The sequence below is a fragment of the Nicotiana attenuata genome, unplaced genomic scaffold (assembly GCF_001879085.1).
Source record: "Nicotiana attenuata strain UT unplaced genomic scaffold, NIATTr2, whole genome shotgun sequence".
Classification (NCBI taxonomy): domain Eukaryota; kingdom Viridiplantae; phylum Streptophyta; class Magnoliopsida; order Solanales; family Solanaceae; genus Nicotiana; species Nicotiana attenuata.
In genome coordinates, this window is record NW_017670295.1 from 549,885 (window position 1) to 558,523 (window position 8,639).

Below are 8,639 nucleotides of genomic sequence, written 5' to 3' on the forward strand. Positions count from 1 at the left end.
CTATAAAATATAAAACCTTTGGAAAACTATTTACGAGCAATAAAATTTACGATATTTGCAAAAGAAATAAATATTCTAATTCAAAAAGTCAACTTGGGCCCATGTCTTGGAACCCAACCAAAATTATAAAATATGAACACACATACGATAACGAGTCCAACCATAGAATATTTACTCAAACAAAAGAAAACTATCAATCAAACTAGAATGTAAAGGTAAAGAACTATACTAAAAGTGGCAAACTATTAATATTTACCATAAAATTTTTGAAACTTTATATAAAAATATACATATATATAGGTGTAATAATAAATTTAAAATAGCTACTCCTATAGTCGGTTTGGTTCGGTTTTTTTCGGTTTTTTTTCGATTAAAACCAAAACCAAACCAAATTTGATCGGTTTTTAAAATTCAAAACCAAAACCAAACCAAACTAAAAAGTATCGGTTTTTTTTGTCGGTTTGGTTTGGTTTTCGGTTTGGTTCGATTTTCGGGTTTTTATGAACACCCCTAACTGCGTGCAAAGACAAAGCGTAACGACAAGACACGTTAACACGTACACAATAGCGTACTTCACGTTCTCTGTATTGCAATTATCAAGTGGGGGCAAATAACACCATTTGATTACATGTTCGAATGGTACACCAACAGGATCAGAACAAAAAAACGCTGTTGACCTGACAAGACAAAACCCACTTAAAAAGTTTAATTGGTTGTCTACTTGTCTTTCGTGGACCATCTCATTTAAATCTTTGCGAGTTGTAGTACTATAGAAATGTAAACATTTTTTTCTAGTAATCGTAGTGTTCAGATCAGTTTTTATATATCTCGATTTATTTTACGGAATATTTACTACTACTGATTAGCATATATACTTTAAACTTTCTCTATCAAACTTTGACAGATGAAAAAAAATTACCTACTATTTTACCTCTGCGTGAATATAAACAGGAGATTTTATGGTTTTTAACCAGCTTCATTAACCACTAAATCATATCGTCTGAGTGCTATAGAGATAGTAAACTTATTGAGAGAGGAAAAGTAAATAATTTTTGGACTGTGCATGAGATTTTTATTGGATTTTTCTTTAAAAGGTGTGAATGAAAAATAGAAGATGCACCTTTTGGTTGTATCTCTCTGTCTCATCCGTTGATTGTCTAAAAATTTAGAGGCTTGATCTCATTTTTCATACATCAAAAATTCTGAAATTTCTCCCATTTTCTTTGCATTGTTTTTCCAAAACAAAATATAAGTGTCATGTGTGATTTGCTCCGCCTTATTACTGTAGGCATATAAATTTTATTGAAATTAAATCCATAAAATAATTTGGACTATATTTTAAATTCAAGATATATTAATTCAAATAAATTTATTGGGCTATTATAATTAAATTAATTATATAAGTCCAACATATATGGATTAAATAAATAAGTCTTAATCCATTGGGCTAAAGTGATGAGCCCACTTCATTAAGCCCAAGATGACATCTTCCTAGAGGCCCAGTTTGGTGCCACATGTCAAATGACCTGGCGCGCCAAGTCAAACGGAAGAGCCAATAGGATCATGCCACGTGTCAAAATGACAAGGCATGCCAAGTCACACTAAAAGGCCAATGAAATCGCGCCACGTGTGCAAGTGATATGTTCTGGCCAATCAAATGCGGTCATGTCACACTTCAATTTGATTGGTCGGAAAGAGTTTGTTCTTATCATGACTCCTCCACAACTATAAATAGGGGTCTTCATAACCCAGAAAAGGGACCAGAAGCTATAACAAGAAGCAAGAGAAAGCTCGTGGATCAAACACCGCAAATTCCTCCACAAGTTTCAAGCTTTAAGCAATCAAGTTCAAGTTCAACAAATCAAGTTCAAGCTCAAGAACGAAGAAAAATCAAGTTCAACCTCAAGAACGAAGAACAAATCAAGTTCAACCTCAAGAACGAAGAACAAATCAAGGTTCAAGGAGTGCGGGTTCAAATCAAAGTTCGTGCCAGTTGAATTCAAGATCATCGTTCGTGGCAACAAACATAGATTCAAGATCAAGCTCAAAGGCCCTTGAATTTATTTACTGTTGAAAAGAAGAATCAGAGGAATCATAGAGACTGTAACACTCAAAAATTCAAAATAAAATACTACGATTGTTGCGATATTTTCGATCTTGATTTTATTTTCTCGACGCAAATTTATTGTCTACAAATTCTGGCACGCCCAGTGGGACAATCTCTACCTCTCATCTCAACTTTTCAATCACCAAAGTTCAAGAACATTGAAATGGCTTCGAAGAAAATCAACTCCAGATCAACATCCACCAAGGCTGCTAACTCCAGGCTCTATGCTGATGTGGAAATCATCCTCGATGTTACCTTTGGAAGCTTCGGACCAGTTACAAGGAGCAAAGCAAGCTCTTTAGAACAACAAGCACCCCAAGAGCCGTCCGCATCAACCCCTATTTTCGGATCTTCATCCTCAAAAGGAGCAAGATCTTCCACAAACGCATCTGAAGGAGGAAGCGATGTTGTTGAAAAGATCAAGAAAACTCTTGTTTTGCTTGACCTCTCCGGATCCAAGCACTCTGCTGTGAAGGAAGATGATGATGCTTCAAGTGATGGATCCTCCCCACTTACACCGTATAGCGTGAGCCAATCAAGGATAAATCTGTGTGAAAGTCCATGCTACTCTCCGTCGTCCACGACAATCATGCAAGCCATGGTGACAAACACTTCATCTATGGAGGAGTTGTTGGCAAACATGACGGAAGCAATCGCTGGCTTGACCAAATGCATGCAAAATAAAGAGGCTAGAATTGACAAGCTAACAGACAGGGTGGGAATCTTGATGGGAGAAGAATCCACCCATGCACCCGGCAAGCTCCTAGAGGTTCTAGAGAGTGACTCTTCCCCGAGACAAGCAGCATCCACTAAGGCTATCCCTGTCTCATCTGAAGGGATGATTCCTATCGATCAATTGAAGGAGTTCATTGAAGGAACCATTAAGAACAAATATGAAGTTGCTGCCAAATCCTCCCTTACATATACAAAGTCGTACACTGCAAGGGTCGATATGTTGAAGATGCCTGCTGGCTATCAACCTCCAAAGTTTCAACAGTTTGATGGTAAAGGTAACCCAAAGCAACATGTTACGCACTTCGTGGAGACGTGCAACAATGCTGGGACTTATGGAGATTACCTTATCAAGCAGTTTGTTCGCTCGCTAAAAGGAAATGCTTTTGACTGGTATACAGACCTCGAAGCTGGATCTATCGATAGCTGGGATCAACTAGAGCAAGAGTTCCTTAATCGCTTTTATAGTACGAGACGTACTATGAGTATGATAGAACTTACAAATACTCGTCAACGAAAGAGGGAACCAGTTATCGACTTTATCAATCGTTGGAGGAATGCAAGCCTCAACTGCAAGGACAGGCTTAGTGAAGCTTCAGGCATAGAGATGTGCATCTAAGGCATGCATTGGGGATTGCGCTACATCTTGCAAGGTATCAAGCCTAGCACATTTGAAGAAATTGCAACTCGTGCCCATGACATGGAATTGAGCATGGCCTCCGCTGGAAATGAAAGGCTGCCCATCTATGAACCTCGCAAAGCGAATGACAAGTAAGAAGTCAGGAAGTGGGGCAAGTTCCTACCCAAGTTTGAAAGCAAAGAAGCTATGAATGTCAATACGTCACCTATGAAGTTCACAACGAAGGTGAGCAAGAAGCAAAGTATGAAATCCACTCCTTTTCAAGACAAGCCAAGTGGAAAGTTGACTCTAAAAGAAATGCAGGAGAAAGAGTACCCATTCTTGGATTCTGATGTGCCAGCCATTTTCGAAGAACTCCTCGAGTTAAATCTCATTGAGCTTCCGGAGATGAAGCGACCAAATGAAGCTGGGAAAACAAATGACCCAAATTAATGCAAATATCACCGACTTGTAAGCCACCCTCTGGAGAAGTGCTTTGTCTTCAAGGATAAAGTCATGGACTTAGCTCGCGAAAAGAAGATCGCGCTTGAAGATGAGAAAGCAAGCGCAAACCAAGTCTCTATCACCTTTGGCTCATTCAGTCCGGATGAATTATGTGGTTTTAAAGAAAGTAAAGATGAAGAATTACTGGAGAGCGACAAAGTTGAAGTCAATCAACCTGATGATGATGAAGGTTGGACATTGGTGACTCGTCGTAGGCACCACAAAAGGAGCCGACGAAAAGAATCAATAGAACAACCATCAAGGAAGATGATGGTAAAAAGTCCAATGAAGAAGAATCCAGTTAGGCATTTGAAGAAAGCAAAAGTGGAGATGCACCATTCTCAAAAGCCACGAAATCCAGTGACCTGAGGATTCTTGCATCTGGTTCCGCACGAAGATTTCNGATCGTGTTGAGGCTTCTTGTTGCAATGCTGACAAAGGGGAAGAAAAGAGTGATGACCTACCGTTGGCACCATCTTCGGAGAAGCTCACCGAGTCCACTCCTCAAGAAGTTAAAGGGTAAATCATATTCTGATTGATGGAGGATCCTCAGTGAATATTTTGCCAATCCACACTGTGAAAGAACTTGGTATTCCCATGAACGAACTCTCAGAAAGTCATGTGATGATCCAAGGATTCAACCAAGGGGGGCAAAGAGCCATAGGCGCGATCAGGCTGGGAATCACTATTGAAGATATGCAATCAAGTGCATGGCTGCATGTTATCGACGCAAAGGCTTCATACAGTGTTTTGCTTGGGAGGCCTTGGATACACGAGAATAAAGTAGTTCCATCTACCTACCATCAATATTTAAAATACTACGAGGGTGAAGTCGAGAAGACGGTAGTTGCTGATGATGAGCCATTCACCGAGGCTGAGTCACACTTCGCCGAGGCAAAATTCTACTTGAAAAACCGCATTGTGAAGGAGCTGAAAGCTGATGATGGCATGAAAAGCAAGAACAAAGAGCCCTCAACTAAAATAGAAGAGGTGACTACTGGTGAAGCCTAAGCTGTTAGTAAGGAGGTACAACCCAACGGGAATAAATCTTATGGAGGGAATATTATGTCTTATGGCAAGAAAGTAAGTCCGGCGCTCCAATATGTCCCTAAAAGGAAGAAAGATGAAGGTGAATCATTTAATCGCCAAACTAACATGCTAAAGTAGTTAACTCTTCCGGTCAAACGAATTGAGGCAATAAAATCGTCCTCAATGCCGCTTGCAGGGTTTGTAGCCCAAAATCGTTAATGTGGCACTCCCTACAAAGCGAACAGATGAAGGTTTTGACCCTAACGCTTACAAGCTCTTTGCAAAAGCTGGATACAATCCCAATGAGCCGTCAAAGTTAAGGAAGCTCCCATCAGAAGCTGCAACGAGGCAACCACGTGAAGGTTTGGGATACAAACAACCGTCACCAGTGCGCATCTCAATAAGAAGGGCCAGCAGCAATTATATCACTGTAGAAGATGAATCAGCCGCTTCTAACAAACCTTCTGTCTTTGATCGACTTGGAAAATCACCTGTGAGGACCTCCGTGTTTGAAAGATTGGGTCCACTAAAGAAGAGGAACAAGTTCCGGAGAAATTTTCAAAGCATAAGAACACCCGCTTCACCCAAAATCCATGAGATCTCTAAGGATTTCCAAAGTTTGGTTCCTTCCAGAATGAGGCGACAAACAAAACTTGTGGTTTCATGTAAAGAAGTACAGAAGGTAAAGCCATATACTGTCGTCTATACTAAGGAACGTGATGAAGATGAAGAAAGCGTGGGTTCTTCGTATCATGTTACTGTACAAGTCGAGAATGGCATTCCATCTTCAATGGAAGATAATGCGGAATTCGAGGATGTTTCGCAGTGTTATCACACATCCTTCAATGATGGGGACCCTCGAGAAGATGAAGATGCGAAAGATGCTCCAATTGAACTTGAAGAAGGAGTGAAGACGACAGTTGATGCCTTAAAAGAAGTTAACCTTGGCACCGATAAAGAACCAAGACCTACCTACCTAAGTGCATTATTAGAAGCTGATGAAGAGAGCACTTATATTGAGTAACTCAAGGAGTTCAGGGATGTCTTCGCTTGGAGTTACAAAGAGATGCCTGGCTTGGACCTGAAAGTAGCAGTCCATCACCTTGCAGTCAAAAATGGTGCTCGCCCTGTTAAACAAGCTCAAAGGCGCTTTAGACCAGACTTGGTTCCCCTGATTGAAACTGAAGTTAACAAACTCATTGAAGCTAGATTTATTCGGGAAGTTAAATACCCAACATGGGTTTCAAGTATTGTCCCTGTAAGGAAGAAGAATGGCCAGATTCGAGTATGCGTTGACTTTAGGGACCTCAATAATGTGTGTCCCAAAGATGAATTCCCGCTTCCTATTCCAGAGTTGATGATCGATGCTACTACTGGTTACGAGGCAATGCCTTTCATGGACGGTTCGTCAGGCTATAACCAAATTCGCATGGCAACAAAAGATGAAGAGCTTACTGCGTTCCGCACCCCTAAGGGTATTTATTGCTACAAGGTAATGCCTTTAGGCTTGAAGAATGCTGGTGTTACTTACCATAGGGCTATGCAGAATATTTTCGACAATCTTCTCCACAAGAATGTCGAATGCTATGTTGACGACTTGGTGGTGAAATCAAGAGAGAATGGCGACCACATGAAAGACTTGAGGATGGTATTTGAATTGCTCCGGAGGTACCAACTTAGGATGAATCCTTTAAAATGTGCCTTTGGAGTTACTTCTAGAAAGGTCCTCGGTTTCATTGTCCGACATCGAGGGATCGAAATTGATCAAGCCAAAGTGGATGCCATTTTGAAAATGCTGAGCCTCGAGATATCCATGAATTGAAAAGCCTGCAAGGAAAGCTAGCATACCTTAGAAGATTCATATCAAACCTGGCTGGGAGGTGCCAACCATTTAGTCACCTCATGAAGAAAGGCGTTCTTTTCAAGTGGGACCAAGCTTGTTGCAATGCCTTCAAAAGAATTAAATCCTACTTGATGAAGCCTCCAGTTTTAGCAGCCCCTATACCTGGAAAGCCATTGATACTATACATTGCGGCACAAGAAAGGTCTGTTGGAGCACTGTTGGCCCAAGAAAATAGTGAAGGGAAAGAAAACTCCCTTTACTACTTGAGCAGGATGATGACACCAAATGAGCTGAATTATTCGCCAATTGAAAAGTTATGTTTGGCGCTAGTCTTCTCAATCCAAAAGTTGAAGCACTACTTTCAAGCTCATGTCGTTCGTTTGGTTTCTTGAGCGAATCCCATCAAGTTTGTGATGGTACCTCCAATTTCAACAATTTGAAATCATGTACATCCCTCAAAAGGCTATGAAAGGACAAGCGTTAGCGAACTTCTTGGCAGATCACCTAATACCTGATGATTGGGAGCTAGCTGATGAACTACCTGATGACGACGTAATGGTCGTTGAAGTTCAACCTCCATGGAAGATGTACTTTGATGGTGCTGCGCATCATGGGGGAGCCGGGGCTGGCATAGTATTTCTCACTCCCCAAGGTGAAGTCTTGCCCTACTCCTTCACCTTGGCACAACTCTGTTCCAACAATGTTGCTGAGTATCAAGCATTAATACTTGGGCTTGAAATGGCCGTTGATATGAAGCAATTGCAATTGCAAGTCTTTGGTGACTCCCAGTTAGTGGTCAATCAACTTTTGGGTAGTTACGAGGATAAAAATCCCGAACTACGCCCATATTGTAATTACGATAAAAAGTTGATGGGGTGGCTCGGTGATGTGAGTATTCAGCATGTGCCAAGGAAAGAAAATAAGAAGGTTGATGCTTTAGTTGCTCTAGCTTCATCATTAGCCCTGCCTGACCAAGCACAAGTTACTGTCTGCCAAAAATGGGTAGTAGTGCCGCCAAATGAGGCTGAAGATGAAGAAAATGAACTCAAGCATCTTGTTGCTGTTTCTGAAGTTGAGAAAGAAGAATGGCGACAACCCATTATCGACTACTTATGCTATGGGATACTTCCAGAAAATCCGAAGAGAAGGACTGAAATCCGTCGTCGTGCACCTCACTTCTTTACTACAAGGATACTCTATACAGAAGGTCGTTCGAGGGAGTACTCTTGCGATGCCTAGGAGAAGAAGAAGCTCTCCAAGCTTTGCAAGAGGCACATTCTGGGGTATGTGGGTCACACCAGTCTGGACCAAAGCTCCACTTCCATATAAAAAGGATGGGATATTATTGGCCAACGATTGTAAAAGATTGCTTGGACTATGCTCGAAGATGCAAGGCTTGTCAATTCCATGCGAATTTTATTCATCAACCTCCTGAAGTTTTGCACCCGACTGTTGCATCCTGGTGATTTGATGCTTGGGGATTGCATGTTGTTGGACCACTGCCAAAGTCCTCTGGTGGGCACTTATACATCTTGGCTGCAACTGACAATTCTCAAAATGGGCTAAAGTTGTTGCTCTTAAGGAAGTAAGGAGGAAAATGTTGCGAGTTTCATCCGAGTAAACATTATTTATCGCTTTGGCATTCCTCGTTACATAATAACGGATAATGGAAAGTCATTCGATAATAGGTTGATGAAGAAAACGCTCGACTTCGATTAGCAGAGTTGGAAGCTCTTGATGAAAAGAGAATGGAAGCTCAACAGAGTCATGAATGTTATCAAGCTCGATTATCTCGCGCCTTCAAT